Below are 27613 nucleotides of genomic sequence, written 5' to 3' on the forward strand. Positions count from 1 at the left end.
ATCCAAAGCCTCCAAAAAAAAATAAGAATTCATCACAGGCCATGGAAGAGCTCAAAAGGGATTTTGAAAATGAAGTGAGAGAAGTAGAGGGGAATGGGAAAAGAAATGAAAGTTATGCAAAAGGAAATACAAAAAGTTAATGAAGAGAAGAATATTTGTTTAAAAAAGTGGCCAAATGGGAAAAGAAGTACAAAAGCTCACTGAGAAAAATAATTCCTAGAAATTATAATGGAGCAAATGGAAGCTAATGATTTGGTGAGAAGTCAAGAAGCAATCAAAACCAAAAGAATGAAAAAATAGAAAATAATGTGAAATATCTCACTGGGAAAAAAAAAACTGACCTGGAAAATAGACCCAGAAGAGATCATTTAGAAATGATTATTCTACATGAAAGCCATGATCAAAAAAAAAAAGAGCCTAGAGATCATCTTTCAAGAAATTATCAAACTGTCCTGAGTATAGGCCAGAGGATAAAACAGAAATTGAAAGAATCCACCAATCACCTCATAAAAGAAATCACAAGAGGAAAATTCCCAGGAATATTATAACCAAAATCTGGAATTCCCAGGTCAAGGAGAAGATATTGCAAGATATCACAAGCATCCAGAAGGAAACAAAGTATAATGGAGCCACAATCAGTATTAAAAACAAGATTTGCAGCTTCTACATCAAAGAATTAGAATGCTTGGACTAAGACATTCCAGAGAACAATGAGCTAGTATTAGAACCAAGAAACACCTCCCCAGCAAAATTTAAGTACACTCCTCAGATTAAAAAATGGATAATCAATGAAATAGAGGACTTTCAAGCAGTTGTGATGAAAAGACCAGAGCTGAATAGAAAATTTGATTTTCAAATACAGGGCTCAGGAAGAGCATAAGAAGGTAAACTAGAAAAATAGGATTTGTGATTAGAAGATATAGTGAATTTTTGTACTCCTACTACCTGTGTGACATGGGGCAAGTTAGAAGCATGGCACAGTGGGAAAAATGGTGGACCTGATTTCAAATTTTGTCTCTACTAAAGTTACCTGTATGATCTTAGACAATTCATTATCTCTCTGAAGCTAATCCTTTCATTTGTAAAAATGAAAGCATTGAACTAGACAGCCACTGGCATCCCTGACTCTACATAAATGATCCTAAGTCATTTATAATTTCTAAACTTCATTTAACCCAAATGGAAAATGGGGGTAATAATACCCATATCTCACAGGTTAGTAGAAAAAAAATCTTGCTAATTGTAATATGCTATTGAAACTTGAGTTATTGTTAGTCAATTTATTTTCTTCTTATAAACTTTTTGAGGGCAGTATTTTGTCTTCATATTCCTATTATGGGGAGCAGAGTGGATAGAATGCCAGGCCTAAGTTCAAGGGAAGGCTCATCTTCCTGAGTTTAAGTTTGGTCTTATACAATTATTGACTATGATCCAGGGTAAGTCATCTCACCCTATTTGCTTCAGTTTCCTCATCTGTAAAATGAATTGGAAAAGGGACTAAAAAATTACTTTAGTATCTTTGCCAAGAAAAAACCTCCATTGAGGTCACAAAGAATAGAACATTCTGAAAATGTTCTGCAAAATGATTCGACAGCAACAACAAAATGATCAGAATGAAACTAACTTTGCTTCCAGCTCGACATCCTGTGTTCTAAGATTCCTTCCAGATCTAATATTTGGTAACCCCATGATCCTACAGCTAATTCTGAGTCATATTTCAAACTATTATATTATTAGGATCATGGGAAACCAATATCATTCAATATCCAGGGATTTTCTTTATTTTGAGAATCACAATTTTTAAAGAAGTCATTTTCAAGTGAATTAAGTCCTTTAATGTTCTTTAAATCAGTTTTAAGGACAAACTCTCAATGACTAGTGGGTTGACTTGACATCATTCTTCCAAACAATAGCTCTCCCTAAAAAAGCATAATTCACCATGTTGTTATCACTATATTCCTACCAGGAGATGGCTAATGATAACAGACAAATTCATATCTGACATTTACACAGCATTAAGCATGTCATCTCATTTGAAGAACCCAGTGAAAGAGGTAGTGTATAGTTATTATTATGCTCAATTTACAGATAAGAAACCTGAGACTTGTTGGAAAGGCCTGTTCAAAATCACAGAACTAAAATGCACTTTCATTATAGAAATGTACTATAATTTCTACATTATTGTACATTAATAGAGAATATTACATTCTATATTTATAATATGGAATTATTATTAATAAATATAATGAAATATAAATATAAATGAAATATAAAATATAATGAAAGTACATTTGAACTCAGTCTTCTAAATTCCCAATACAGCATGCAGTCCATTGTACCTCCTCTCTCAGAAGCCAATAGTTTCTTTTTGCTTGTTTAGTGGCAGGTAAATAAGATACACTTTTAATTATTTTTCATAATAGTAATAAGTTTAGATGATTCATTAACATGATGATGAAACCCGCCCTAGTAAAAACAGCTTGTATTTAGGACAACATGGTTAGGGAAAAGTTTGTGATGGTGGGGAATTTGGGGAAGATCTAGGGTAAAATCTTGGGCTCTGATCAATCTTATTGCCTAAGAACAGAATATCTCTTAAACATTATCGTGCAAGAGAATTGATTATATAACAAGCAATAGTTCATGTAATAAATAGTTCTTTCTTCTTCATAATCAATATTACAGAAACCCAGAATTATATGGGATCTCCACACTTGAGTAGGAATCTCCTCTATACTCTTTTCAACCAAAAATCTCCTGTTCTCTGCTTCACAGTCATCAGTGTCCATAAGCCAGCTACATCCAGAAGTCTACTAGTTTACTTAGGTCAAGGTTGGATTGTTAGAAAGCTATTCCTTATGTCAAGCCAGAATCGGCTTCTTTTTAGCCTCTGCTCATCACTGCTAACTCTACTTTCTGGGGCCAAGAAAAACACATACAATTCTTCCACACGATGACTCTTCAGATACTCGAAGATGTCTCTCCTATCTGCATTCCCCACATTTTTTCTTCCCCAAGCTAAACATATCTAGTTTCTTTTTCCAGTTCTGATAGGACAAGATTCCTAGTTCCACTCCTCATTTTGGCCACAAAGTTCTTCCTTTAAAAAACGTACTGAATGCGATTGTCCAGATGTTGTCTGAAAAGGGCAAAGAACAGCAGGACTAACTCATCTCTGGTTCTGGATACTCAACTTCTATTGCCACAACCCCAAATCAATCTAGTTTCTTTGCTACCACATCACATTGCTGTGTCATACAATAAACTAAATGTCCCAGATTTTATTCACATGAATGAATAAATGAATGAGCATTAAACTCTGTGGGTGCAAAAACAAAATTAAAGCAACCCTTGTCTTCAAAGAGACAATATGTAGAGGAGAGAGGTTTTCAAGGAGGGGTTTTGTTTTGGCTACTGAATGGAACTAGATTGACATATGCTGTAACAGAGCAATGAGAGAATTGATTTAATTGTGGTTCCAGAAAGTAAAAGAGGACAAACAGGGTTGAACTTCTCCTGTTGACTGGGGAGAAGATGACTATGGAGTAAAGACTAGTTCTATCTTCCCCCATCTTATACATATGAAGCTAATTTGATTTTTTAAAAAATGAGTACAAAACTTTCCATTCATCCCCATTAAAAGCTATCTTGTAGATTCAACCCAACATTATAGTCTGCCTTTTTTTCTTCTAATATTGTTATCCAATATGTCATCCACAAATTTTAGAAACATACCATCTATAGTTTTATCCAAGAAACTGATAGAAAGGTTGACTAGAGCCAAGAACATTCCACCAGACACCTCTTTTCAAAGTGACCTCAATTCATCAGTTAATATGTCTCACCAACCTGTATTATTATCCAGCCCATATATTTCCATCCTGTCCACAAGATTATAGTAAGAAATGTTGTCAAATTTATTCCTGAAATCAAGGTATTTTCTGCCAATGGCTTTTCATCCACTTTGTCAACCTATGCAGACAGAAATAAAGTTATTGATTATATTGTGTTATTGCAGCAGCTGAGGAATGACTGGAGCTCAAGACAGGGTAAGCAGAGATTGAACCGCTACTGCTGCTACGGTGTCCAGCTGGGCCCACTTCAGGAGGATATCTTGGTGGATATTAAATTTGCTTTCAACTCTTAATTGCTTCTAGGAAATTGGCTGTCAACAGGAACAGGATCAGATGGTAAGTCTCAAAAAAAGGATAGTTCTATTCTCTGATATTCTTCACTTTTGCCTTCTCAGTGGGCTGATTGATGGGATGTAATGCAGGGAGTGCAAACTCAATGATTCATGTGTCCCTCATGCTTGATAACATCTTAGAGTAAGGAATCAACTTACCATGAGGGCAATTCTGAAGTGCTAAGGCAATTCGGGTACAGTAACCAGTTTATATACCTGATATGTGATTATCTGAGACACCAGTCACTTATCTTAGAGGTATGTTGGAGACCTTCAGATGTAACAACCTGTCTAGATAAATCCCTGAATATGTTCTAGGTCTCTATACAATTAATTGTTCATAAACCCAACCTTTTAGTAATGCCTTTGAGACTTTTATAAGGAATTTAAAGTGCAAGTATCTACCGTCTCCTTTTTTGAAAAAACACATCAGTTACCTGCTTTCTGTCTTGGGGCACCTCTCTTCAAAATCTTTCAGAGACCATCAACAATGACTCAAGGATTTTATCTGCAAGTTCTTTCATTACTCAGAAATGCAATTTTCTGGGGATCTGCTGACTGGATTAGGTTGATGACAGTCACAGCCTGTCTTGCCACATCTTCTTTTATTGAGGTACAAGTAAATTCAGTGCTAGATGATGCAGAACTTAGCAAATGAAATGGAAAATCAAGATTCTTGAGACAAATTTCCAAATGATTTGGTACACTGGCAAGCCACTATCTTATCAAATGTCAGGTGCTGCAATCTCTCCTCATCTTATTTTAATACGGTCCTCTTTTAAATTTGCATGGGCTAACCATTCTCCTCCTTAATGTCTTGTCTTATGCACTTTAAGCAGCTGTTGTACATCTGTAAAACAACACATACAGTTTGAACTACATGGCCTGCCTCTTTGTGATAGATGAAGCAGCCTTGAGAAAAGAGTTTTGCTCAGCCCTCTGAACTCCCCTGGAACAGGAGGGGCAATGGATTTACACTGTGTTATTGTCACTGGTCCAACATCTCTCTTTTCTTTTTTTGTGGCAGATCTAGGCTGAAGATCAGGTTGCTTTCATTGTATTCCCTTGTGTAGAGGGGGAAATACTGGACTTATGAGAAGGATTCAAATAAGAAAATAAATATTTGGGAATACATTTTTTCTTAAAATGCCATTGTGATATAGAGCAGCACACTTTGCTCTGACATTAGTAATTATTTCATTGGAACTTGAAACACTATCTGTTCAATCTCATTGACCAGCTCTTACTGAAGGATTGTGCTTCCTTCTCACTTTCTCTGTTTACAGTGTTCTAGTTCTTAAAGGAACAGTTTGTCTTAATATACTGCAGTTTTCTTTTCCCTTTGAGAATAGTCTTTCTGTATGTTTTTCTCCTAGAATACCAAAAACTTTCTCTCTTCCTTTATGAGGACTGTTCAGTTGATGCTATGCCAAAATCTTTCTGAATCCCCCAAAGCTATATGTCATTAGAACTACTGGCTCTGGTCAATGGGGATCCAGATAATCTAAAAGCCAGTTCAAGAATGTCTTAACCATCCATGGAAGAGTCTGGACATTTGCTCCAACAAATGCTGGATCCATTTGCAGCTATAAACAACTGAGCTCAAGAATACATAGCACCATTTCAAAATTGCATTTGAAATTCCTAAGAGATTTGAATAATCTCTCCTGCTATGAGCTCAAGCTCCTACTGAATATATTCCCCTCATTGTTAGATGCCAGTAACTAGAGCTATCATTTATTTTTTAGAAAGGGATATTTTAATTCAAAGATATAGCAATAAAGAAGATACATCTTGGGGGTACACTCTTCCCCCCTCAAACCTTAGGCTCTGGAGAGAGTAGTAAGCTCATTCTTTGTTCAGTCCCTATTTGTTCTCCCAATTTTGTGTCCAAATTTGGCATCAATGTAGGATGAGTCCTTTTCTCCACGACTTCTGGGCTGAATCCCAAAGGTCACTCCTTGTTTATCATGGGATCAGTGCTTGGCTGGTGGCTTACTATGGCATGAAGGAAGTCTACTGAATTCGTATCTTCCTGAATTCAAATCTGGCTCTGTCTTCTAATCTAAATCTAATTTCACAAAGTCATTATTTCTAATTCTTCCACCTAAAACAAAAGAACACCTAGGCTGGCAAAGACCCAAGGCCTGTACTTCCAGACTTCATGTCAACTTCAATGAGAATTAAGTCTTAGGGTCTCTCCTCTTTCAACATTGTCTCTCACCAGACAACTGTCAACAAGAGAGTCAAGATTAATCAAGAATGAGGAGCAGGAGAAAATGTCCAAGATTGGAATTAGTAGTAGTGTTTTTTTAGAGTACCCCAACTTCTTGCCACCTAGCCAATAAAAAGCCTTCCAGATTCTGTCATAGGCCTTTCTATTATATATTACCACAACTCTCCCAATAGCAGGGTTCCTAGACTTTTCCATGTGTTGAAAAATATCAAGAGTTATGATGAACAAACTCCTGTCATATGTATAAGCTAGTGTTAGACATTTGAAGAGATTTCTGATAAAGACTAGTTAATCTTAACTTCCAGGGACTTGTTAAAACAGACTTTGTTACTAATGAGTTTGAGATACTGGATGATCAAGATATGATGAAGGGGAAATCATCCCTCGGGAAAGAGCTCAAGTCGACTCCTAGTTCAATGATTTTATGAAAATAGCTTCTATCAAAACTGTATTTAAAGAAGTGAAAATCATTCATTGGTTCATTCTTTCAAAAAAAAAAGAGCTGTGTACAGAATAGAAGGAAAGACTACATAATTGGAGAAGGGCAAGAAAAGAAGTCTTTTGCATTATTCTTATGGACAAAATGGAGACATAGAAGCTAGATAATCATTCATTTAGGTGGATTCAGAACTAGGTACATTTGCCAAACCCAAGAAGAATCATCAATGGCTCCACTTTGAAGTAAGTTTTCAGGGAAGAAATTCAGGGCTCTGTACCTGGACCTGTCCATTTGCAATTTGTATAATGACTTAAATGAAATTTTAAAAGCATACTTATCAAAGTTAAAGATGATCCAAAATTAGGAGGAAATGCTAATCTATTGAATGACAAAATCAGGATCCAAAATGATTTTGACAGCCTAGAACAAAAGACTTAATTTTTCTAAGAAAAAATTTAATAGGGATAAGTCTTAACCTTAGGTTGAAAAAAAATCATCTTTAAAAATACAAGTTGAGGAAGTCATAGCCAAGAATAGTTCCTATATAAAAATCTGGGAGTTATAATGAACTGCAAACTTAATATGGTAAATTTGTGCAACGTGGTTTCCTAAAAAAAATATTTAGAACTATCCTCAGTTCTGTTAAGAGAAGCATTGTGTGCAAAACAAAGTAACAGTATCACTGTGTTCTGTCCTAAACAGAACACATCAAAATTACTGGGTTCATTTTTGAGCACCATATTTTTGAGCTCATGTGAAAGAGAATAGTGAAAGATCTTTGGTTATGCATGAAAGGATGGGTTGAATAAAATGGAAATATTTAGCTTGGAGACAAGAAGATTCAGAGCATCATTCCAGTCTTCATGACTCCAAATGATCTTCATGTTTTAATCTATTATGCTGTGTCCTACAGGATGGAGGAACTTGCCAAGAAATAGGCTAAAATCAAGTTTCCTCATCCATAGATGAAGATAACTAGATTACAATTATTTCTAAGGTGGCTTCCAGCAGTAAAATCCTATGAATGAATCATTTTGTCTCCCTGGGGAATTATTAATGTAAAAATTAAATATATCTCAAATCAGGGGTCTCATGTGAAATCTTAAAAGATTCTATTTGTTTTCTGACACCACTGGATTATCCAAGGGTGACTTTGTTTATTCCATGCATTATCAGGGCCCTTTAATTACCCATTTTCCTGTTTGTGGCAGCCCTTTTTGTAACCGAGTGGTTGCCCATCAGTTGGAAAATGGCTGAATAAATTATGGTATATGAAGGTTATGGAGTATTATTGTTCTATAAGAAATGATCAGGAGGATGATTTTAGAAAGGCCTGGAGAGACTTACATGAACTGATGTTAAGTGAGCAGAACTAGGAAAGAAATTGTCACAGCAACAAAATTAAAGGATGATCGATTCTGATAGACATGGCTCTTCCCAACAATGGGATGATCCAGGCCAGTTCCAGTGATCTTGTGATAGAGAATTATCTATACCCAGAGAGGGGATTGTGGGAACTGAGTATGGATCACAACATAGCATATCTCACTCTTTTTTTTTTTGTTTGCTTCATTTTGTTTTCTTTCTCATTTTTTCTTTTTGATCTGATTTTTCTTTTGCAACAAAATAATTGTATAAATATGTATATATACACATATATTGGATTTAACATATATTTTAACATTTTAACATATATTGGATTATCTGCCATCTAGGGGAAAGAGGGATGGGGGGGGGAAAGAGGGGAACATTCAGAACGCAAGGTTTTACAAGGGTCAGTATTGAAAAATTATCGATGCGTATGTTTTAAAAATAAAAAGTTTTAATAAAAAATTTTAATTAAAAGATTTTTTAAATTACCCATTTTCCTTGCCTTGGCCTTTACTTTTTCCCTAACCACTATACCTAAGGACAAGCAAAATGAGAAAAAAAAAACTACAAAGCAATCTGAGTGCTTGTCAGCAACATTTAAAACAGGATTGGGGAACCCTTTTTCCTGCCAAAGGCCATTTGGATACTTATATTTCAAAGGCCATACAAAATTATCAACTTAAAAATTATCCTATACTCACCTTTAATGTGATGGCTGGAACCACAGTTGCCCTGGCAGGGTCATACTAAATGATATCTAGAACTTTATACAGCCTGGTCCAGACGTTCCTCACTGATTTAGAAGAACCAGAGAACCTTTTTGTCACTTAACTGGACTGATCACATTCCTACTGTGATTTCTTATATTTTAAAATAGAAATTAAGCTAGTTTTCTGGTTTGACCACTATTGGAAATACATTCTATCTCTCTGAATCTCTCAGCTTCCTTATATATAAAATAAACAAGTTAGACATTGACTCATAGAATGGTAGGATGAGGTCCCAGCCCTCAAAGAACTCATACTTTATTTAACAATATAATAATTACAAATATGAGACAGGACAAATGTCCAATGAACGGGGCAAAAAGTAAATCCCACAGGTCCTGTATAACTTATGGAAAACTCCCTGCATGCAGCTAAACCACATCTTATGTCAGCCTTACTGTTGCCATCATCTATACGAAAGGCACTCCAACAAACTGGACAGTCAATTCTCCGAATGGGCTCTCTGGAGATATGGAGTCATAAAGTTGGAAGGAACTACCAGACCCTTTCTACCAGAATTCTATTGTTTTTGGCTGCAGGCCCTCACAGTTTTTCCAGAGCAAAGGACAGGTACAACATGATCTCTGAAAAAGACTGTGTGGCTTCAGAAGAAAAAAAAAAAAAAAAAGAACTAAAGTAAGCTTCTAAGCATATGAAGAAATAATATTTTCTTGGTTTATGAGGGGAATCATACGACCAATTTTAGATCATTCTATAGCGTCAACATTTCTATCTCTAATTTATTGTTTCCCAAAATACTGAAATATCAATGGTCAATAAATAATATGAAATTGTTCTTGAGTAAATATTAGGCAAGATGCCCCCCCCCCTCCTGTAAGGGCCCTTTAAATGGGCTGCACCACAGCGCATCATTGGGGCCCGGAAGTAATTTCTGTGGATATTAGGACTGCCTTGTAGGTGGAATCCTGGCCATATTGAGATAGCCTCATAATGGGTGACTCTCGCTGATTGGCTGTGTGTGTGACCTCACAGGCCCTATGTAAGCCCACTGTAGGCAGCAATCGCTCTCTTTAACCTGGCGCTCTTCACCCTAGCTCCCCAGCCTGGGTGGCCAAGCCGAGATGGGTAGCCAAAAGAGGTAAGGATTTTGGTAGTGAACACATGGGTCTTCTGACCAGGTGTTCACTCGGGAACCAACAAGTCAGGGCATCAGTCAGGGCATTATGTGAGTAGGTATAATAAAGGCTTTTAAGATTACACGTGGCTGTTCTTGAACGCGCTACCGGTTATTAAACTATAGATTCAAGAGATTGTGGCCAGAGACCTTTGAAGGCCTCAGAGGAGGCGATCCGGGTAGAGTTCACACTGCAGAGGACAGTGGTCAAAGGTACTCTGTTGGGCCTAGGACAGACTAGTAATTGTAACTGCCAGGAGGGCACGTTACACCCTCCAAACTTAATAAATGATTCTGAATATGTGGGACAAGGGAAGGCTCATTGAAGACTTGTGCTCATATTCAAGGAACTTAGAAAAACAGATTTTCTCACTACCTGCAATCATGGCCCAATCAGGGCCCTAAGGATGAGAGATGCTTGCAGGGAAGCTTCAAGTTTAGGAAGGTACAAAGGTCGCAGATAGCTAAGAGTACTGGCTTTGAAGTCAGGAGCTTGTTTTTCCTTAGGCAAGTCAAGAGTAAATGGAAGGGCAGCTAGGGGGTGCAATGGATAGAGCACCAGCTCTGGAATCGGGAGGACCTGAGTTCAAATGTGACCTAAGACACTTAACACTTCCTGGCTGTGTGACCCTGAGCAAGTCACTTAACCCCAATTGTCTCAGCAAAATAAATAAATGGCAAATGTTTCTGCGTAGGCCAGAAACCCTGAGGATCTAACATCCCTTCTTCGTGTTCCCCCACCCCCATTGCTATCTTTAAAAAAAAAAAATGTTTTTGACTAGATAAAAGAAGCTATTCTCTGCCTCCTTTCCTACCTTGCCTTAATTACAGAATGGATGTTGCCGTACTCAGACTGAGATGGGATAAAGACCTCAGGGACAGTCTCCCACTGCAATCAGGGCCATATTTGGCCATTTTGATTGATCTCTGGCCACTGGACCCAGATGGCTCTGGAGGAGAAAGTAAGGTAGGTGACTTTCCTCTCACTCAAATCCCAGGATAAGGGCAGCACTTCCCCCATAAGGCGGTGAGGATCCACTGAGCTCACCCATGCTTTACAAACCTTAAAAAGTGCTTTATAAATTCTAGTTATCATCATCTTATTCCACGATATTAGCACTGGTTTCATGCTGTCCTAAACTGGAGAGCCACCTCCCCTCTAGCAGGAAATAACTCCCACCGTCCTCAGCATGGGAAAGTCTGTTCCATAGTACACCTGAGCTTGGGACGGCTGGCCTTGGAGCCGGGGGCCTGGGCCGGCTCCCATACTCAGTAAATAGTTTAACCAGGACAGGCCCCTTCCCTTGTCCACCAGATGATGATGTTGACTAGTCTCTGTGGTCCTCTTGAAAGGCTGGGCCCTGACTCTGTCCTGTCACAGCCAGAAGGAGCTCCCGAGAACATTGCTTTCATAGACACACAAAGAGAGGTCGATACCTCTTTATTTATTTACTTTTTTTAATAGTCATTAAAAGCCTGGCTGATAAACTGCCATGACAGCCCCGGGAGGCTGCCAATTAGCTAAGCAGAGATGCACCGAGCCGTCCCCACTGACCTATGGCAGCCCCAAAGACCCGGATAATTCTGACTGCAAGAACTATCCTGGGCCTGGCTCCAGAGGAGGCTGAATTCTCACATGGTTTTTACATATTGCATATTAATTGCTGCTGCTTTGCAAACATATCAGTTACCTCCAGTGGTTCTCTTCTGGAGAAATATTTTTACTGCAAAGAATAACAACATGATGTCAGATGAGAGCTAGCTCCTAGAATCACATTCCCTTCTGCTGTAGAAGGAAGCCTCTGCACCAAGATCTAGGCAGGTTTAGTAGAGATGAAAACTAATTAAAAGACCATACTATTGTTCGTTCTCTCTGTCTCTGTCTCTTTCTCTCTGTCTGTCTGTCTCTCTCCCTCTCCCTCCCCCCTTTTCTCCTCTCCCCCTTCTCTTTATTCTCTCTCCTAGCTCTCCTTTTTCTCCCTCCTTTTTTCTTTCTTCACATTCTTCCTCCCTCTCCTTCTCTTTCTGTCTTCTAGCTTTTATCTAACTTTCCTTTTTCTCTCTCTCCCTCTCCCTTCTTTTCCCTCTCTCTCCCTCTCCCCTCTTTCTTTCCCCTTCTCCACCTCTTTATTTTCTCTTCTAGCTCTCCTTTATTTCTCCCTCATTTTTCTTTCTTCTTTACATTCTTCCTCTATCTCCTTCTCTCTCTCTCCCCTTCCTCTCTCTTTTTCTTCTCTTCTATCTTTTGTCTTTTTTTCCTTTTTCTCTCTCTCTCCCTCTTTCTTCTCTTTACCTCTCCCTCCCTTTCTCCTCCTCCTTTTCCCTCTCTTTTTCCTTCTCCCTCCCTCTCCTTCCATCATTCTCTACTTTTCTCTCTTTCCCTTTTTCCTTCTCCCTCTCTTTCTTTTTACCTCTCTCTCCTTCTCCTTCTCTCCCTCCCTCCCTTTCCTTCTCCCTCCCCCCTCTCCCTCTCTTTTCTTTCTTCCTCTTTCCCTCTCTTTCTTTCTCTCCCCTTTCTCTCCTTTTCTTCTCTTTTCTAGTTCTTCTCTCTCTTTCTTCTCCCGCTACTTTGTCATCTCCCTATTCTTGGGTCAATCCTGGCCAGAGGGATCTTCCTCTCTTCTATTTCTTTCTCTTATTTCTCTTCTATTTCTTTTTTCCTCTCTTTCCCTCACCTTCTTCCTTTTTTCTCTTTCTCTCTCTATCTCTCATCTTCACTCTTTCTCTTTTACTGTCTTATTACCTATCTCTCTCTCTCTCTCTCTCTCTCTCTCTCTCTCTCTCTCTCTCTCTCTCTCTCTCTCTCTCTCTCTCTTTCTGTCTTTATTTTTCTCTGTGTCTTTATCTCTGTTCCTTTCTCTCTCTGGAAGAGACCAAGATGAAAAGGGAAAAAAAAAAAAGAAAAAGAAAACAGATTATCCACAAGGGGGGAAGAAGGGGGAGATAGATCAATAGAAGCCAAGACACCATGAGGGTGTCCAACAGCTAAATAAATGGGAAACTGGATCTTCCATCCCTGTGTCAGAGAGGCCAAGTCCTACACCAGCTGTAAAGGAAACAGGGAATTTACATTATCTGGGATGTCAGTAAGACCTTAATGGCCACATTTCCTGTCTGGTTCTCCCTGAAGATCAGCAAACTCTTCAGCAAGCCTGATTTTCTAGGACTTTTATTTTTGTTTACTTTCCCAATTGGCTGCCGAGGTCCTAGAAAGGAAACCCTATCCCACAGAGGAGGGAAAGGGAAATAAATGGGGAGGGAGTGACCCAGAAAAAGTGAGTGGGGGAGGAGATCAGAAGGGAGAAGGATACAGATAAGGACCAGCATCACTCTGGGACACTTGAGATAGGGTACTTCCAATTCAGGCAACATCAAAAAAAGCCTTTTGGCAGGCCATGTCCCACCCTTACAGATGAGCAAGCACTTGGGCTTCATCTGTGTCCATGGTTCCACTGCGTCCATTCCCATTTCATGTCAGGACACTTTGCTTCTTATATTGATGTGATTTTTGGAATTACAAAGAGGATCTGGCTGCCCTTTCCTTTTGTCTGCAGGTAATATGATTAATGTCCAGAATCCTCCTGGATAGAGATTAAGGGATGTAGGACCTGTGGCCTCTGGCCCAAGTTGGCACCTGTCCAGCAGCAACTCTTTCTCCTCCCTCTTGTTGGATTCTTCTCTTTGGGGTTCAGAGGGCAAGGGAGTCACCAAACCTCAATTCCTAGGAGGGAAATCCAGGGGCGGAGTATGTCTCAGGATCAATTTGAATTAGAGGGGCAATGTGGTACTATGCAAAGAATACTAAAAGTAAAATTTGGGTTCAAATCCCACTTCATACTGCTGGTGTGGCCTTGGGCAATCATTTACTTTCTCTGTGTCTGCTTCCTCAGATGAAAACAAAATGGGTATGCTCAATGACCTCTGTTCCTATGATCTCATAATTCTGACTCAGGATGAATTAGATAAGGTGCCATCCCGGGCAAAACCAATGACCTTGTGTAGTGTTTGTTTTCTTTTTCCCAAATGGGAGTAGAGGGATACCAGGAAAGGTCCCTTCTCCCTAAAATATCTCCCTAACCAGTTCTTTGATGCTTGAAAATCCCTCAACAGGGAATGAAGTTTTTATCCCACAATTAGAAATATGATTTAAAACACAATGGAAGAAGTATCTTGAACTCTTCAAAGTTCTCCTTCCATCCCTCCTCATTCTGTGGGGAAATTTAGTCCTCAAAAGCTTGCCAGTAGAGGGGTCAAGTTCAGGGGATTCTAATGAACTCAAATATAGACCAAATGCTGGACTGTGTATCTTGTCAGCCAAGGACCAGTCCCCCAAGAGGTTTTGGCTTCTAATCCTTTATCTCCCACATCCCTCCCCACTTATAAATAGTTCTGTTTTCAGTTTGATCACTTCCAGAAAGAGAAAGACAAAGAGGGACAGAGACAAATGGATTGTGTATCTGTCATCCAAAGACCAACCCCTGGAGGTCTTGATTTCTAGTGCTATATTTGCTGTACTCTTGTCAGAAGTTCTATTTTTATCCTGGTCACTCCCAGAGACAGATAAACAGATAGATGAATTGTGTATCTGTTATGCATGAACTAGACCAGCTAGGTTCAGAAGATCAGTCTTATGACCATGGATTTGGAACTAAAAGGAACTTTAGAGGTTATTTAGTCTGAAAACCTCATTTTACAGATGAGGAAAATTAAGGAATCCCAGGGAAATGAAGTCATCTGTCTTGAGTCACATAACTGGTTAGTGACTGGGAGATTTGGAGGAGCTCAGTGGCAAGATTGCTCAGACCACTGGTCTTACTTTCAACCCAGTCCTTTCAGACATCATTCAGGGAAACAAGTGCCAATCATCCCCACCAGCTGCCCATCACAAAGGCAAACAAGTCAGCCTAGTGGTCTAGCAGAAGCAACCAGACACCCCAAAAGAGAGATAGTAGGGAGAATGTGCCAGGCAAATCAAACCATCACCAACAACTTGATCACCATCTCCTCTCAGACCCCACACCTGAACCCAAGAGCACCAAATATAATGACAATGTTTCCAACTTTATCCTCAGCTGTCATCTTGAAAAAGACCCGAGGACTATGGAGATGCAACCTGCAACCATAGCCACAGCATCTGGAAACCTAGGAAAGAAAATTCTGGTCCCCAAAGTCTTTGGCCCTGTAAAAGGATTCAACATCAGATTTCCAATTATTTTTGATGAAAAAGATGAGCTGAACAGAAAATTGGATCTTCAAGTGGCAAGGCTCAAGAAAAGCATAAAAAGGTAAAAAGAGAAGGGAAAAAAAGGTTCAACATCAAAAACTGATAATACAGAGAAGTGTTACCATCCACTTTGCCAATGTAAACATGGATCATGGAACCTTCCCATATAACTTGCAGCTGAAACTTTCCTTCTGTAATTGCTCTCCCTCATTAGAATATAAGTTCCTTGAGAGCTGAAACAGTCTTACCTTTCTCGTTGTATTAACCTATTGGTATTCCCAGAATTTATGAAGTGTATTACCTATAGGAAACATTTAATTTTTTTTCATTCATAAAGCCTGAGATGCTTCCGGTTTTTCAGTCATGTACTCTTATGACCCCATTTGGGGTTTTCTATGAAAGACACTGGAGAGGTCTGACTTTTCTTTAGTTCATTTTATAGATGAGGAAACTGACATTTCCTCAAATGGGATAAAGTGATTTGCTCAGGATCACACAGTTAGTGTCTGTCTGAAGTCAGATTTGAACTCAGGAAAATGACTTTCTGATCCCAGCTCTGGTACTCTATCCCCTATAGCACCACCTAGTTGCCCATTGAGTTACTGCCGGATTGTTATAATCAAGGTTGGTAGAAGTAATAACTAACCCAATGAAAATCCTGCAGTTCATTTTAAATGAAAGAAATCAGTGACACATTCTAATTTTTTTTCTACAGCAGACTTTTTGGTTAAATAATTTAAGTTCCTGAAGGGTCAGAGAGAGGAGAATAGGAAAATGGCCTATAAAAATGGGGAAAGAAAATTTGAAAAAAAAACTTTTAAAATTGTGGAAAAGAATCAGATAACCATGCAACCAAGCTCATACTTGTTGACCTTTCCACCTGGCAGGGTCCTTAAAGATCATCCAGTCAACCCTCTCTTTTTACTGAACTGAAAATTGAAGTGTGTTTCTCAGGTCACATAGCCCATTAGCTACAGAGTCAGGATTCCAAATCAGTCTTCAGTCTTCCAAGCCAGAGGCTTTAGCACTCTAGAGCACTACAATGGTAACATGAGACTATCTCTTTCTTCCTTCTGAGCCCGAAATGGTCAACCCTGCCTCTTTTTTTGTAAGGATTTTATATTCTAACGTTCATAGCAATGTGCACTATAATTACATTCCTACTCAATTTTTATTTGCCTGATTTTAGCACATGATAACTCCCTGTTTATTAGCCAAGGACACTGTAATATACTACTGCTGAGATTAAAAATTTCCTGGTAAATCCTAAGACTTCTCTAGAGGTAGCTTGATCTTGTACAGCTAAGGCCCATCCCTTTAAGATGTTAAAGGATCTGCCAGTTTGACAGCCATGGATTAGGCACAGTGGAATAAACATGCCTAGAAAGATTACACGCCAGTGGTTAGCTTTAACTTAGAGGTAATACGAAGAATGAATCAACAGTGCATTATAAAAAAGTGAATTTTTTTTAAAAAGGCTTTAAAATGTGCTAGAAATGTACTTGCAGCAAAGCTGTAACTGATCACAAATTCTGGCCCACAAGACCAATATTCAGTTTTTTGATAAAAAACCTAATATAACTGAAAGTTTTTGATAAGACTGTTCTACTGAGTAGAAACATCCCAAGAGCATGTGCAGGGAAGATAAGTGTGTATGTGGCCAGCAAAGGTGTTACAATGAGTGCGGAAACTCAGGAAGATAACTGATAGATGGCATTTTCATATGCATGTAGTAGAGACCCTCACTGCTGAGAGGTAGGGAAAGCAGGCATTATTTCTTCTAGAAAAACTGAGGCATGGAAAAGTTAACTCAGATTATTAGTAGGTCTCCTGATTCCCCATTCCATTTTCTTTCAATTAGATGACTGTTGGTGATCATACATGGTTCATAGCACTATGTCACAGTCAAGTATGTCCAGCTGAGGCTGATCAGACCAATATGAGCTCAGGTCTCTCCACAGGCCAAAAACAAATAGTTCTTATGAACATTTGTGGGGGGGGTTGCTTCTCTCATTTTGTGCATCTCACATTTCTTCTGAGCTAATTCAACTCAGCTGTGCTCATAGAGCACAGTGCCTTCTCTGATTGAGGGAATGTCATGCTGGGTGGGCTTTGCCAGTGTCTCCCATGTCATAAATCAAATCTAAATTTATTATTTACTTTTTCTTTTTGCAGAGGCAATTAAATGACTTTCCCAGGGTCACACAGCTAGGAAATATAAAGTGTCTCAGGCCAGACTTGAACTCAGGTCTTCCTGACTTCAGGACTGGTGCTCTATGCACTGTGCCACCTAGCTGCCTCCAAATCTAAAATTCTTGAGAGACCTTAACTGTGTCCTTGTATCACTTTTTTCTGACATCTGCGTGAGTTTTCCATAAAATAATTATTTTAACAAGAGTATGTCTGGCATTCGAACGAGGTAGCCAGCCCAATGATGTGTTGTGCTCTCTATAGTAGAGTTTGAATGCTTGACAGGTTAGTTGGAGAAAGGACCTCTGTGTCTGGAACTTTATCCTGCCAGGTGATCCTCAGAATCATCCTAAGACAATTCAAATAGAAGCGATTCAGTTTCCTGGCATGGTGCTGATAGACTTTCCAGGTTCATAGGTATACAACAATGAGGTCAGTACAATAGCTCTGCAGACTTTCAGTTCGGTGATCAGTGTATACCTCTCCTCTCCCACATTTTCCCTCAGAGCCTCCCAAACACCGAGCTAGCTCTGGCAAAGTGTGTGTGGCAACGATGTGGACATCGCTGGAAAAGTATACTGTCAAGGTAGGTGAACTTATCCACAACATTCAGAATTTCATCATTTGCTGTAACTGATGGTTCCATATTTGGATGGCATGGTGCTGCCTGATGGAGAAGCTATGTTTTCTTGGTGTTCACTGGTAGGCCAAAATTAGCCCAAGCAGCAGAGAAATGATTCATAATTTGTTGCACTTCGGCTTCAGAGGCTGCATTTGAGTGCACAGTCACTTGCAAACAAAAAATCATGCTCCAATGCTCCCTCCACTTTAGTTTTGGCTTTTGTAGCCTTTTCAAAGTGAAGAATTTGCCATCAGTAGGGTAGCTAATTTTGATGCCATGTTTGTTCTCAGAAACCAGGACTAGACCTTGGGGTCTCTGAATCAGTAGCAACTCTGGTGGTTTTCAGAGCTCAGCTCAAAGACACCAAAGATCATGTGGAAGATTGGTAGGAAAAGTTTGTTTTAATAAGGTGAAAACCAAAAGAATGAAAAATTGGAAAACAATATGAAATAACTCAATGGAAAAACAACTGACATGGAAAATTGAGCCAAGACAGATCTTTTAAAATCTACTTGAAAGCCATGATAAAAAAAAAAGTCTAAATAACATCTTTCAAGAAATTATCAAGGAAAACTGTCCTGATATTCTAAATCCAGAAAGTGAAATAGAAATTGAAAGAATCCACCTGAAAGAGATCCCAAAATGAAAATTCCCAGGAATCAAATTCTGAACTCCCAAGACAGAGAAAAAATATTGGAAGCATCCAGAAAGAAACAATTCAAATATAATGGAGCCACAGTCAATCTAAAACAAGATTTAGCAACATCTACATTAAAGAACCTGAGGGCTTGGAGTATGATATTCCAGAGACTTGGAATATGATATTCCAGAGAGCAATGGAGCCAGATTTACAACCAAGAATCATCTACCCTGACAACTGTTTGCTTTTTGACTGCTGCTGCTGCCTGCTGCTGTTTTTGACTACTGCTACTGAGACTGCTAACTACTGTTGCCTGCTAGAGTACTGCTTCCATTGACCAGTGCTGACTGCTAACTTGTGTTGTTTTTTAGTTGTTGGGTTTTTTTTTGTTTTTTGTATTTTGTTTTTGCTTTTCTTTGCTGTTTTTGACTGTTGCTCACTACTTGTGACTATTACTGCTGACTGCTGCACTACTGTTCACTGCTACTGCTAACTATTTTCAACTGGTGCTGGTGACTTGTGACTGCTACTGCTGCTGATTATTTTTGACTACTATTCATTGCTTCTGGTGATACTATTCTCTTCTGCTGGTGACTGCTTTGGACTGTTGCTCACTGCTTTGATGGCCACTGCTGACTCCTGCTATTGCTGACTGCCTTTGACTACTAATGATTGCTACTGCTGACTGCTGCTGACTGCTGTTGTGCTGACTGCTGCTGACTGCTGTTGTGCTGACTGCTTTTGATTTCTACTGATATCTTTTGATTGCTGCTGACTCTTTTAACTGCTACTGTTGACTGCTTTTGGCTACTGCTAGTGACTCCTGTTGTTAATTACTACTGCTGACTGCTTATGACTGTTACTGCTAACTGCTGCTGCTAAGTACTACTTGTTGACCACTGCTGACTGCTGTTGACTGTTTTTTGTTTAACTGCTGGATTGCTGCAGCTGACTACTATAGCTGCTTTCTGCTAACTGCTGCTACTGACTGCTGCTGACTACTTTTGATTACTGCTGCCAACTGTTGCCTGCTACTGCTGCTGACTGCTGCTGCTGAATATTATAGCTGCTGACTGCTGACTGCTGCTGCTGACTACTATAGCTGCTTTCTGCTAACTGTTGCTACTGACTGCTGCTGACTACTTTGATTACTGCTGCTAACTGTTGCCTGCTACTGCTGCTAACTGTTGCCTGCTGCTGCTGCTGACTGCAGCAGCTGAATATTATAGCTGCTGACTGCTGACTGCTGCTGCTGCTGACTACTGCTGCTGCTGAATATTATAGCTGCTGACTGCTGACTGTTGCTGCTGACTACTATAGCTGCTTTCTGCTAACTATTGCTACTGACTGCTGCTTACTACTTTTGATTACTGCTGCCAACTGTTGCCTGCTACTGCTGCTGACTGCTGCTGCTGACTACTATAGCTGCTTTCTGCTAACTGCTGCTACTGACTGCTGCTGACTACTTTTGATTACTGCTGCTAACTGTTGCCTGCTACTGTTGGTAACTGTTGCCTTCTACTGCTGCTGACTGCAGCAGCTGAATATTATAGCTGCTGACTGCTGCTGCTGACTACTATAGCTGCTTTCTGCTAACTGTTGCTACTGACTGCTGCTGACTACTTTTGATTACTGCTGCCAACTGTTGCCTGCTACTGCTGCTGACTGCAGCAGCTGAATATTATAGCTGCTGACTGCTGCTGCTGACTACTATAGCTGCTTTCTGCTAACTGCTGCTACTGACTGCTGCTGACTACTTTTGATTACTGCTTCCAATTGTTGCCTGCTACTGCTGCTGACTGCAGCAGCTGAATATTATAGCTGCTGACTGCTGCTGCTGACTGCTGCTGCTGACTACAATAGCTGCTTTCTGCTAACTGTTGCTACTGACTGCTGCTGACTACTTTTGATTACTGCTGCCAACTGTTGCCTGCTACTGCTGCTGACTGCAGCAGCTGAATATTATGGCTGCTGACTGCTGCTGCTGACTACTATAGCTGCTTTCTGCTAACTGTTGCTACTGACTGCTGCTGACTACTTTGATTACTACTGCCAACTGTTGCCTGCTACTGCTGCTAACTGTTGCCTGCTATTGCTGCTGACTGCAGCAGCTGAATATTATAGCTGCTGACTGCTGCTGCTGACTGCTGCTGCTGACTACAATAGCTGCTTTCTGCTAACTGTTGCTACTGACTGCTGCTGACTACTTTTGATTACTGCTGCCAACTGTTGCCTGCTACTGCTGCTGACTGCAGCAGCTGAATATTATGGCTGCTGACTGCTGCTGCTGACTACTATAGCTGCTTTCTGCTAACTGTTGCTACTGACTGCTGCTGACTACTTTGATTACTGCTGCCAACTGTTGCCTGCTACTGCTGCTAACTGTTGCCTGCTATTGCTGCTGACTGCAGCAGCTGAATATTATAGCTGCTGACTGCCGCTGCTGACTATAATAGCTGCTTTCTGCTAACTGTTGCTACTGACTGCTGCTGACTACTTTTGATTACTGCTGCCAACTTTTGCCTGCTACTGCTGCTGACTGCAGCAGCTGAATATTATAGCTTCTGACTGCTGACTGCTGCTGCTGACTACTATAGCTGCTTTCTGCTAATTGCTGCCTGCTACTGCTGCTGCTGACTACTATAGCTGCTTTCTGCTAACTGTTGCCTGCTACTGCTGCTGACTGCAGCAGCTGAATATTATAGCTGCTGACTGCTGCTGCTGACTACTATAGCTGCTTTCTGCTAACTGCTGCTACTGACTGCTGCTGACTACTTTTGATTACTGCTTCCAATTGTTGCCTGCTACTGCTGCTGACTGAAGCAGCTGAATATTATAGCTGCTGATTGCTGCTGCTGACTACTAATTGCTGTTTGCTATTTGCTGCTGACTACTAACTGCTGTTTGTTGCTGCTGACTACCCACTGCTGCAGCTGACTACTATAGCTGTTTTTTGCTTACTGCTGCTGCTAACTGCTTCTGACTGCTGCTGCTAACTACTACTGCTGATTGTTATTCACTGATTTTGACTGTTGCTGACTGCTACAGATGACTACTGTAGCTTCTGGTTGTTGTTGTCTGCTACTGCTGCTGACTACTGCTGCTGAGTATTGTTTGTTGACCACTGCTAACTGCTGCTGACTGCTGCTGCTGCTAACTGCTGCTACTGACTGATGCTGACTACTTTTGATTACTGCTGCCAACTGTTCTAGCAACAATCAGAACAAAATAACAACAATCAGAAGCTACAGTAGTCATCTGTAGCAGTCAGCAACAGTCCAAATCAGTGAGTAACAATCAGCAGTAGTAGGCAGCAGCAGCAAGCAACAGTTGGCAGCAGTAATCAAAAGTAGTCAGCAGCAGTCAGTAGCAGCAGTTAGCAGAAAGCAGCTATAGTAGTCAGCAGCAGTCAGCAGCAGCAGTCAGCAGTAGCAGTCAGCAGCAGTAGTCAGCAGCAGTAGATAACTATTGCAGACTACTATTGCTGAGTACTCCTTACTGCTACCATTGACTTCTGATGACTGCACTGACTTCTGCTGCTGAATACAGTTTGTTGATTGCTGCTGACTGTTACTGCTGACTGCTGACTGCTGCTGCTAACTTCTCACTGCTGCTGATTACTACTGTTGATTGTTACTCACTGATTTGGACTATTGCTGACTGCTACTACTGCTGACTGCTGCTACTGACTGCTGCAGCTGACTACTATAGCTGCTTTCTGCTAACTGCTGCTACTGACTGCTGCTGACTACTTTTGATTACTGCTGCCAACTGTTCTAGCAACAGTCAGAACAAAAGAACAACAATCAGAAGCTACAGTAGTCATCTATAGCAGTCAGCACCAGTCCAAATCAGTGAGTAACAATCAACAGTAGTAGTCAGCAGCAGTGAGAAGTCAGCAGCATCAGTCAGCATTCAGCATCATCAGTCACCAGCAGTCAGTAGCAATCTGCAACAGTCCAAATCAGTGAGTAACAATCAGCAGTAGTAGTCAGCAGCAGCAGCAGTCAAAAGCAGTTAGCTGCAGCAGTCAGCAGAAAACAGCTATAGTAGTCAGCTGCAGCAGTGGGTAGTCAGCAGCAGCAGTCAGCAAAGTCAGCAGCATCAGTCACCAGCAGTCAATAGCAATCAGCAGCAATCAGCAACAGTCCAAATCAGTGAGTAACAATCAGCAGTAGTAATCAGCAATAGCAGTCAAAAACAGCAGCAGCTGTCAGCAGAAAGCAGCTATAGTAGTCAGCTGCAGCAGTGGGTAGTCAGCAGCAGCAAACAGCAGTTAGTAGTCAGCAGTAGCAGTCAGCAGTCAGCAGCTATAAAATTCAGCTGCTGCAGTCAGCAGCAGTAGCAGGCAACAGTTGGCAGCAGTAATCAAAAGTAGTCAGCAGCAGTCAGTAGCAGCAGTTAGCAGAAAGCAGCTATAGTAGTCAGCTGCAGCAGTCAGCAGCAACAGTCAGCAGCAGTAGATAACTGCTGCAGACTACTATTGCTGAGTACTCCTTACTGCTACTATTGACTTCTGGTTACTGCAACAGACTTCTGCTGCTGAATACTGCTTGTTGATTGCTTCTGACTGCTGCTACTGATTGCTGGTGACTGCTGTTGCTGACTGCTGACTGCTGACTGCTGTTGCTGACTGCTGACTGCTGACTGCTGCTGCTGACTTCTCACTGCTGCTGACTACTACTGCTGATTGTTACTCACTGATTTGGACTGTTATTGTCTGCTACTGTTGCTGACTACTGCTGCTAAGTATTGCTTGTTGACCACTGCTAACTCCTGCAGACTATTGCTGAGTACTCCTTACTGGCTACCATTGACTTCTGGTGACTGCAACCGACTTCTGCTGAATACTGCTTGATTGCTGCTGACTGCTACTGCTGAGTTACTACTTGTTGACCACTGATGACTACTACTGAATGAGTGTTTTTTTTTAATTATCTTTGACTACTGTTACTGCAACTGCTGACTGCTGTTGACTAACTGTTCACAGCTGTTGCTCACTGCTTTGGACTGTTGCTCACTGCTTTGGACTACTGATATTGCTGATAGCTGCTTTCGACTACTACTATGGAAGGTTTTTGACAACTGACTTCTGTTGATTGCTGAATGCTGAATGCTGCAGCTAACTACTGCAAATGCTGCCTGCTGCTGACTGCTATTGCTTCTAACTGCTATTGCTTTTTAACTGCTGCTAACTACTGCTGCTGACTAATTTGAATTGTTTCTGCTTTTGACTACTGCTGCTAACTGCTGCTAGTGTTGATTATTGCTACTGCTGACTTCTGACTGCTGTTGACTGCTGCTACTGAATACTGCTTCTTGACTATTGCTGACTACTATTTTTTTTCCTGTTTTTTGACTACTTTTGCTATTGCTGCTGACTGCTGCAGCTGAGTACTATTTGTTGACCGATGGTGACTGCTGGTTTTTTGTTTTGTTTTTTTGCTAACTGCTTTTGACTGCTGCTCACTATTTTTTTGACTATTGCTACTGCAACTATTGTTGTCTGTTGCTGCTAAATACTGCTGCTTTGACCATTGCTGACTACTAACTAATTTTTTTTTTTTAATTTTGTTATTCACTGTTTGGGACTGTTCCTCATTTCTGACTACTGCTGATTTCTGACTGGTGCTGACTGCTAACTACTGACCATTGACTGCAGACTTCTGACTGCTACTACTGACTATTGTTTACTGCTACTAGTGAATACTTTGGATTGTTGCTCACTTCTTTGGACTGTTGTTCCCTGCTTTTGATTGTTACTTCTGACTCCTAGTTCTGACTGCTTTTGACTACTGCTAACTGCTATGAACTGCTGTTGCTGACTGCTTTTGATTGTTACTCACCTCTTTTGACTAGAGCTGTTGATTGTTTTTGACTGCTGCTGCTCTCTGCTTATGACTATTGATGCTGACTGCTGACTGCTTCTGCTGCTGGCTACTGTTGACTAACTGCTCACTGATGCTGTTGTCTGCTTTGGATTGTTGCTCACTGCTTTTGACAGCTATTGCTGACTTCTGCTACTGCTGCTTTTGACTACTGCTACTGCTGACTCCTTTTGATTGCTTCTGATGAATACTGCTTGTTGATCACTACTGACTGCTGCTGACTCCTACTGCTGACTTTTGCTGACTGCTACCCATTACTGTTGCTGAATACAGCTTGTTGCTCACTACTGACTTCTGTTGACTGGGTTTTTTGGCCTACTGCTTTTTTGACTGCTGCTCGCTGTTTCTGCTATTGCAACTGCTGACTGCTGTTGCCTGCTATTCCTGTTGTTATTTGCTGCTGCTGAATATTGCTTTTTGACCACTGCTGGCTACTGGTTTCTTTCTTCTTTTTCTTTCTTACTTTTTTTTTGTTTTTGGCTGCTGCTGACTGCTTTTGACTGTTGCTGCTAATGCTGACTCCTATTGACTCCTATTGCTGACTGATGATGGCTGTTGCTGCTGACTACTGTTAACTAACTGTTCACTGCTGCTGCTGACTGCTACTGCTTGTTGACCACTGCTAACTGGTGTTTTGACTCCTATTGACAACTATTGCTGACTGATGACGGCTGCTGACTACTGTTATCTAATTGTTCACTGCTGCTGCTACTGCTACTGCTTGTTGACCACTGCTAACTGGTGTTTTTTTTTTTCCCCCATCACTGCTTTTGACTGCTGCTGCTGGCTTCTGTTGACTGCTGCTGAGTGCTGCTGCTGAGTACTGCTTGTTGACCACTGCTGACTGCTGCTGATGATTACTGTTCACTGCTAGTGCTGACTACTGTTCACTGCTGAGGTACACTTAAAAATATTATTCAGAGAAGGAACCATAGATTTTACCAGACTATCAAAGGGATTGATGAACCAGAAATAGCTGTGATCCCATGTGTTCCCTATTTCAGATTTCAAGAAATTCAGCTGAGCCACTATGAATTGCATCAAAAGTTTGGGAGTAAGGCATCCAAGGCCCACAGGGTGGTTGTGGATGGTAGGGATTGTGTTCTAGAAGCAGAAGCAAAAAAGAAACAAAATACAAAAATGAAACCTTCAGAGAAATTAGAAACCACTTTGGTGAAGCAAACACAGCACAGTAACCAAAGGAGATCATGGAAAAAGAGATTAGACTACCAAAAATCTTCCTCAGAGATAGAGAACTGAAAGCTATCACCATATTCCTCTCCAAGGAGAGAAAACTGCTTCAGGAAGGTAAGGGTGGCCTTGGAAGGCAGCCTATCAGAAGTTATGTTCATATGTACACAAAGTACAGTGTCCAACCAAGTTTGTTATGGGGCATCAGTCAAAAGACGAACCAACCACATCAGAAAACAGACCTATCTTCTTCAGGAGCTGAACAAGCAGACCTGCAGGGGAGAAGGACTCCTCCTTGGAATGTCAAAGTTTCCAGAGCTGGGAGCAGAGCTGTAACCAGGGAATCAGGACTTTGTTCCAGTGCAGCCAAATTTACACAACATTCAAAATCCTTTGGCCAACTGATATTGACCCCTAGTTTTCCAGAATATTTAGATATAGCTAGATGATAGACAGATTCATAAACAGAAGATACATACATATTGGGAGATCGAGTTTTCCATTTTTCTGTACTCTTCATTTCAAAGTTTACTCTCTCTCAAAGAACTCTCCTCAATCTTGCTCAGACTCCCCCCATCCAACCTTACAAGATATTTAATCCATTGTGCTTCCAAACCTCACTCAGATTTGTATGGGGGCAAATTCTTTGGTTAGATTTCCCTAGACTAGGGATGGGGAAAGGTAATTTAGAAATAAATGACATAATCAAGGTCCATTAGAATAGGTTTCTGGTAATATTCATTCTCTCATCAATTGTTAACCAATTCAAATTGATTGCCATTATCTATAGAATACTCCCCTTTCCAAGGCCATATAAGTCTTTAGTCTAGTTGCCATGAAGGCCTGTGACATTCAAGAGTGCCACTAAGCTCCTTTATTAAAATGCATAACAATAATATTAATATTGTGTCTAATTACACAAAAATTCTCACTCAGTGCAGTGCTATACATTATATTTCTCAAAGCTGCCAGCTCTTTTTCTGTACTGATGTTGTCACCCACATGTTGGCTCAACTTACCCTCCAAGTTAGGAACAAACTTCCCTCTGGGAGAAGTGTTCTAATCTGTTCACATTAATTCTCCTGGTCTTTTTGCCTTGAGGCCTGCTGCTCATTGAATGTGAATATTCAGATTGGAGAGGATAAGTCTGTGATCAGTACAGCACTCTGCATCCTGCCTGTCTCTGTACAATCACATAGTCTATTAAATACCAATGTTTGCTTCGATGATGTATCCATGAAGTTTTATTGCGCTTAGATAAATGAAATACAGTGTTGATGAGAAAGTCATAAGATGTAAGCGACCATTACTGTTAACAGTTTCCAACTAGTATATATAAATATATACATATATAAAAGACAAACAGACAGATGGAGGAGGGGAGAGGAGAGAGAGTAGATAGAGGAAGGGAGCATTTATTAAGCATCACTCTGTGCCAGGCACTCTGCTGGGCTATAAATATAAATAAGCAATACAAACTCAGAATACAGATTATATTCTAAAGGGAAGCTAAAAATGAGGGAGGAGAGAAGGTTTGAAGCAAAATAAGTTAAAGTTTAAAGATGATTACAGACCTACTCCCCCCCTTTCTACCCCCAAGTATCTCGCCAAAGTGATCCCTTCCTGCCCTTTCCCCTAGCTTCTCTCCAACTATTTAAAAACATAGTTCTGAAAAAGAGATCCATCCTAGGTTTTACCAAACCTTCAGTGGGGTCTATGACACT

The 27613-nt window shown here is 40.4% G+C and overlaps 1 long non-coding RNA gene across 2 annotated transcripts; it reads left to right on the plus strand.

The window, feature by feature from the left end:
• On the plus strand, nt 1-27613 carry LOC141542549 (uncharacterized). 2 transcript variants are annotated; one of them, XR_012482199.1, is made up of 6 exons: nt 1-1215; nt 4019-4190; nt 10966-11101; nt 15207-15419; nt 18055-25596; nt 25703-27613. It is a non-coding gene; the product is annotated as an uncharacterized LOC141542549 (long non-coding RNA). The 2 variants fall into 2 exon arrangements; XR_012482198.1 differs by having other exon boundaries at nt 21-884.

The sequence above is a fragment of the Sminthopsis crassicaudata genome, chromosome 5, assembly GCF_048593235.1.
Source record: "Sminthopsis crassicaudata isolate SCR6 chromosome 5, ASM4859323v1, whole genome shotgun sequence".
In the NCBI taxonomy this organism is placed as follows: domain Eukaryota; kingdom Metazoa; phylum Chordata; class Mammalia; order Dasyuromorphia; family Dasyuridae; genus Sminthopsis; species Sminthopsis crassicaudata.